Genomic DNA, 6,418 nt, shown 5'->3' with positions numbered 1-6,418 from the left:
TGGTGGGAATGTAATATGGTATAGCCACTATAGAAAACAGTCTGGCAGTTTCTTTTTTTTTTTTCTCTCTGCTCTTCTCTTCACCTCCTCCTTCCTCTCCCCCTCCCTCTCCTCCTTCTTCTTATTTTCTTTTTGTGAGAGAGAGGGGGTGGGCAGAGGGCGAGAGAAAATCCCAAGTGGTCTCCATGTCCAGCGTGTAGCCCAACGTGGGGCTCGACCTTACAACTCTGAGATCACGACCTGAGCCAAAATCAAGACTCGGTTGCTTAACCGACTGAACCACCCTGGTGCCCCAAACAATTCCTTAAACCCTTAAAATGGAATTACCACGTGACCTAGCAAATGCCCTCATAGGGGTTTATACCAGAGAAAAGAAAACTTATGTTCACACATAAACCTGCACATAAAAGTTTGTAACAGCTTCCTTTATATTGGAACCCAGATGTCCTGGAGTGGGTGAACTGTTAAAATGTGGTAATCCACACCACGGAATATTACTCAGCAATAAAAATGAATGGACTATTGATACACACAATAACCTGAATGACTCTCCAGACAATTATGCTTTGGGACAAAAAACCAATCCCCAAAACTTACATATTGCATGATACCATTTATATAACATTCTTGAAATGACAAAATTATAGAAATGGAAAACAAATTAGTGGTTGCCAGAGGTGGGGGTCTGGGGAAAGTAAGTTTGGGCCATAAAAGGGCAATATGAGAAATCGTTGTGATGGTTAGAATATTCTCTATCTTGACTCTATCCATATCAATATCCTGGTTGTGATACTGAACTACAGTTTTGTAAGATGTTGCCATTGGAGGAAACTGGGTAAAGGATACAGGAGATCTCTATTATTTCTTACAACCGCATGTGAATCTAAAATCTCAAAATAAAAAGTCTAAGTTAAAAAATCTGTTCCCCTGTGAAAGACATTGTTAAGAGAATGAAAAGATAAGTCACATACTGGAAGAAAATGACATATCAAACAAAGGACTTGTGTCCAGAATATATAAGAAACAACATTAAAACTGAACAACAAGAAACCAGCCCAATGAAAGGATGTTAAGAGATAATTCATCAAAGAAGATATATGAATGGAAAATAAACATATGAAAAGATGCTCAAAATCATTAGTCATTGGAGAAACACAAATTAAACCGCAATGAGAGATCCATACGTATCTATTAAAATGGCCAAAATAAATGAACCTGCTAATATGAAACATTTCTGAGAATGCTGAGTAAGAGGAATGCTCATTTATTGCTGTTGGGAATGGAAAAATGGTATATCTGCAGTTTCTTAATAGAATTAAATATGCACTTACCAGATGACCCGGCAGTCCTACTCCTAGATATTTACCCAGGCGAACTGAAAACTTATGTTCACACAAAGATATGTATGCAAATGTGTACAGCAGCTTTATTCACTATTGCCAAAAAAGTGGAGATAACCAAGATGTCCTTCAAGCCGTGAGTGGATACACAAACTGTGGCACATTCATAACATACAATAGGATATGATTCAGCAATTTGAGAAGAATGAACTATTGATTCACACAACATGGGTACATTTTAGATGCATTTTGTTAAGTGCAAGAGGTTAGACTAAACTGAAATTCCAGAAAAGGCCGATCTATGGGAAAAAAATAAATCAGGGTTGCCGGAGGTTCTGAGAGGAGAGTGGGATTGAGTACAAAGCTGCCTCATCAAGTGATATTTAGGGTAATGGAACTCTTCTGAGTGGCACTGTGGTGGTGTGCAAACATAACTCCATGCATCTGTGAAAACCCACATTTGTGACTTGTCACACCACAAAGAATGAACTTCAATGTATGAATTTTTTTAAATAAAAAAATAACCTGGATGTGAGGGATCCCAGGATTGAATGCAAACTGACGAATGAGTTTAATACAAAACGTATGATACAACTTGTCGAAAGGGATGGGGAATATATGGAGCTGACCGCATATTTTAAGGACAAAGGCAAAAGGAGCTATACATACAGATCCTACTCTGGTTTATATTTTTTTCTCACAGGGTATAGGTTAGCAATCCTGAAACTTCTTTATGAATACATTGTGCATACTAGGAAACAGATTTCTCACCATTGGAGAACGAGGTTACAGATAAGCAAGGGAACAAGGACAGAATGAACCCTTCAGTGATGGACTGTAGCTGGAGATATCAACATGAACTGCATTTATTTTAAAAGGTAGTCAGGGTTTCTCCACCTCAGCAGTATTGACATTTTGGGTCAGATAATCCTTGGTTGTGGGGAGTGGTCCTGCGTACTGTAGAATGCTTAGCAGCATTCCCTCTACCAACTAGATGCCAGTAGTATCCCCCAGTTGTGACAAACAAAAAATGTCTAATGGAACTGCCAGATGTCACTTGGGAGAATTGTAAGAACATCCACAGTTGAGAACCACTGAGACAGATAGGGAAATAAATATAGATGTTTGTATATACATGAGTTAGTATACAAACATATATTTCCAACCCTTGTCCACTGAGAGAACAGGGAAGCGAGGGCAGCCCAGCAGCAACAATACAACAAGCCTATACCTTGGTTCCCAAATACCATTACTACGTGAAAGGAATCAAGGCTCCCGAGAAATGCCTGGATCTAGAACTGGAACAGCAAAAATAGAGGAGCCTGGTACAGCTTACAGTGTCAGAAAGTAAGAATGTGCTTTTAAAAAAAAAAAGATAAGGCACTTTAAAAACAGGTGCCGATCTGTAAGAGTGCCCAATGATCAAACCTTGATCAATTTGAGCACAAAAATAACAGATTGCATTATAACCCAAATAATAAAATAAATGTGAGTCCATATGGATATAAATAAATGATTGAATAAATAAATAAATGGGAGGGAAGGGACATATTTTTTATAAAGAGAAATTCCAATAAATACAGAAGGAATGATGGAAATAGAAAACCATCATTAGAACACTACAGTAATAATTGCTGTAAGTATGACCCACAAGTGAACATGAAAATTATTGAGGGGGGAGGAAAAACAGTATATTTGCTCAGTTCAAAGTATATTGCCCCAAGTTCACAAATTACTGTGATGGCTTTAACATACGTACACAAATTCTTTGATATTCTTCCTTCCAGGAGCTGGAGCTTAATTCCTCTCCCTGGAGTGTGGGCTGAACGTCAGCGACTCGTTCCCAATGAATAGAGTATGGAAAAGGAAAAATAATAAATTTACAATAAAGAAGCCAAGCAGACAACCAAATGATTAATGCTAACATCACCAGTAATAGAGCAAGTTTATACCATGTTCCCTTGATATGATGCAACGAGAAGGACACACCACCTCTGTGGTATTTTTTCCAAAAATCCATAACCGAGGTGTAATCATTATAAAATATCAGCCAAATCCAAATTGAGATATGCACCAAACTTCCTCACAATTACTCTTCAAAAGTGTCAAGGTCATGAAAGACAAGAAGGACTGAGAATCTGTTACAGATTGTAGGATATTAAGGAGACAGGATGGCTAGAGGCAATGCACTATGCTGGACTGCATCCTGAAACAGAAAGAAGGCCATTAGTGCAAAAGTTAGTGAAATCCAAATAAAGTCTGTAGTTTAGTTAATAGAATTGTATCAACGTTCGTTTCATTGTTTATACACACACACACACACACACACACACACACACAAAATGGTTACATAAGATGTTCATATTAGAGGAAGCTGAGGAAAAGGTTTAAAGAAACATTAATATATTTAAAAACTTTTCTGTAAATCTAAAATTATCTCACAATTTTTCTAAAATTCTATGGAAGATAAAACAGCAAGATAGAACTAAATATGGTTGAATAAGGAAGTTGAGAGAAATAACAAAAAGCTAAGGTCACATCAACATTCAATAAAAAGAAAGATGAGTATTAGCAGTCTATTCACACTTCAACAACTTGAGATGAAGAATAAATTGTTGAATTGTTAACATGTGTCAAAGTCTTGACAGTAATATGCATCATCTCTGGAAATAATCAAGCACGTACATGTTCTTATTTTTAGGAGCAATTTGAGTTCAAATTATATCCATAGAAATTGCATGTTTTTGGCCAAAATGAATACTTTTGATTGTTTTTTCAAAAGAGAACGATACCTAAAAATTCACATTTCAGCATTTGACTGAATTAATCTAAATAGTAGATAATGGCATAAGTGACCAAGTTCACTAAGAAAAAGTTCCAAATTTAGAGTGAATACACATCGGAGAGCTTCCCACAACTGGAAAAAAAATTCTCAATTGATCTGAGATCTATGTAAATAAGTAGGCAATTTGCAATAATTTTTTCCTAATGGACCCATTGTAAAAGGTGATTTTCACTGAACACCTGTTATTCCTTACCTATATCCCTTCACACACATATGCACACCCCCACATACCCCACCATATGATTCTCCATTGACTGTGCAGCATTATTCACAAAAAGGATGGTGGCTCAGCCTCATGTCATCATTCATCCACGATATACAGGACAAAAAGAAATGCATTGTGATCCTTGCATGGAAAAAATTATAAATCATGAGGAAAGGATAACTGAAAATTCTAAAGATGGGACTGTTGCCTGGGTAAAAGAGAAGGCAAACAGTTGTGTAAACCACCAAGAAGTAATAACTGGAGTGGACACGTTTCACAGAATAATATACTTGAAATGTCCTTGCTCCATAATCTGATAATAGCCCTATACTTTCATCATCAGGATCCCCACAGTTATGGACATAGAATTGCACTTGCGATCACTATGAAACCCCATTTTACTTCCACCCATTCCTACCATGCCAGGTACAGTCCAGTCCAATAAAACTCCTTACCACCTCCCGAACATACCAGGGTCTCTCACAGCTCTTTGTTTTTACACATTCTAGTCCCTCCACTTAACATACTCACACCTACCTAACATTCTTAAGAAACTAGTTATTCCTTTCTCTTCATTAACATTTCCCACACTTCACTGTAATCATCCATTTAACTGATGGTCTCACATACGAGAGCATGAGCTCATTGATGGCAGCAACACTGTGTCTTGATCACCTTTTATCCTCAGCACCTAGCACAACCCTGGCACAGAGCAGGCTTTGATAGAAATTTTTTCTATTAGTTGAACCATTGCCAAAAGAGAGATATGGCCAGTGTGTGCCCTTTAGGTTCCAGTACAGCAGAAATTTCTACTATGGAAACGGGGAATTTTGAATGGTCACAGGTTGCACAGGAAAGAGCTGCAATCTGAATAAAGCCACGAGTATACTTTCCTACTATGAAATGAGGTGGTTACAAATTACCAAAATGTAATGCACCATTTATTCATCCATTCAACATCCAGTTATAGATAAGTGCTATGGGCCAAGCATTGTTTGGGGCACTTGAATTATATTAGTCAGGCAAACATGAAATCCTTGCCCTCTTGGAGATGACACTCTAGTCAGGAGAGTCTAATGAACATAAAAAACATACTAAGTAAATTGTTTTGCATATTAGAAAGTATGCATAAAGAGAAAAGTGAAGAATGGCAAAAAAACCCAACACTCGCAGTTAGATATATTATGGGGAAACTGTAGAACTTCAATGAAAAAGAGAAAATTATAAAATGTCTAGAGGGAAAAAGTAGATATCTACAAAGGAATATGAATCGCATTGACATCAGACTTAATAATACTGCATGCAAGAAAACAAAACAATGAAGTAATATTTTTAAAAATCAAAGAGAAAGAATTTTGAAGCTAGGATTTTATTTCCAATCCAACTGTTATTTATTTTTTTCAAGATTTCATTTATTTATTTGTCAAAGAGAGAGAGAGAGCACAAGCAGGGGGAGCAACAGGCAGAGGGGGAAGTAGGCTCCCCGCTGAGCAAGGAGTCCGATGCGGGACTCGATCCCAGGGTCTCGGGATCATGACCTGAAAGCAGACACTTAACCAACTGAGCCAGGTGTCCCTCAACTGTCATTTAAATGTGAGGTGGAAATAAAGATTCTCAGGCCTGAACAGCTTCATAAAGGATACTGCACAGTGACCCTCTTTGAAAGCACCCTTGGAGGACATATTCTAGAATAATGAAAAAATATCAATCTAAGACGCAACAAAGAGAATCTAAAAGTAATGCTGAGTAATTAACTTAGTGAAGTTCGTACTTAAAAAAGCACTTACACCCACCAAATAAGAAAATAATTCATAATAATAGAAAAAACAGCAGATGGCAGTATAATGTGAAACCCTGACTACACATTATAATCTTCCAGAGATCTTGAGAAAATATCCCAATGCCCATGTCCTTCTCTTGCAGATCCTTGTTTAATTGGTCTGGTGTAAATCTGGCATCAATAGTTTTTAAGTTTGCACAGGTGATTCTAATTGCAGCCAGGGTTGAAAAGCACTGTGGTGGTCAGAC

This window comes from Ursus maritimus (assembly GCF_017311325.1).
Source record: "Ursus maritimus isolate PB19 chromosome X unlocalized genomic scaffold, ASM1731132v1 scaffold_X1, whole genome shotgun sequence".
Lineage (NCBI taxonomy): Eukaryota > Metazoa > Chordata > Mammalia > Carnivora > Ursidae > Ursus > Ursus maritimus.
Note: the sequence above shows the minus strand (reverse complement) of the source record.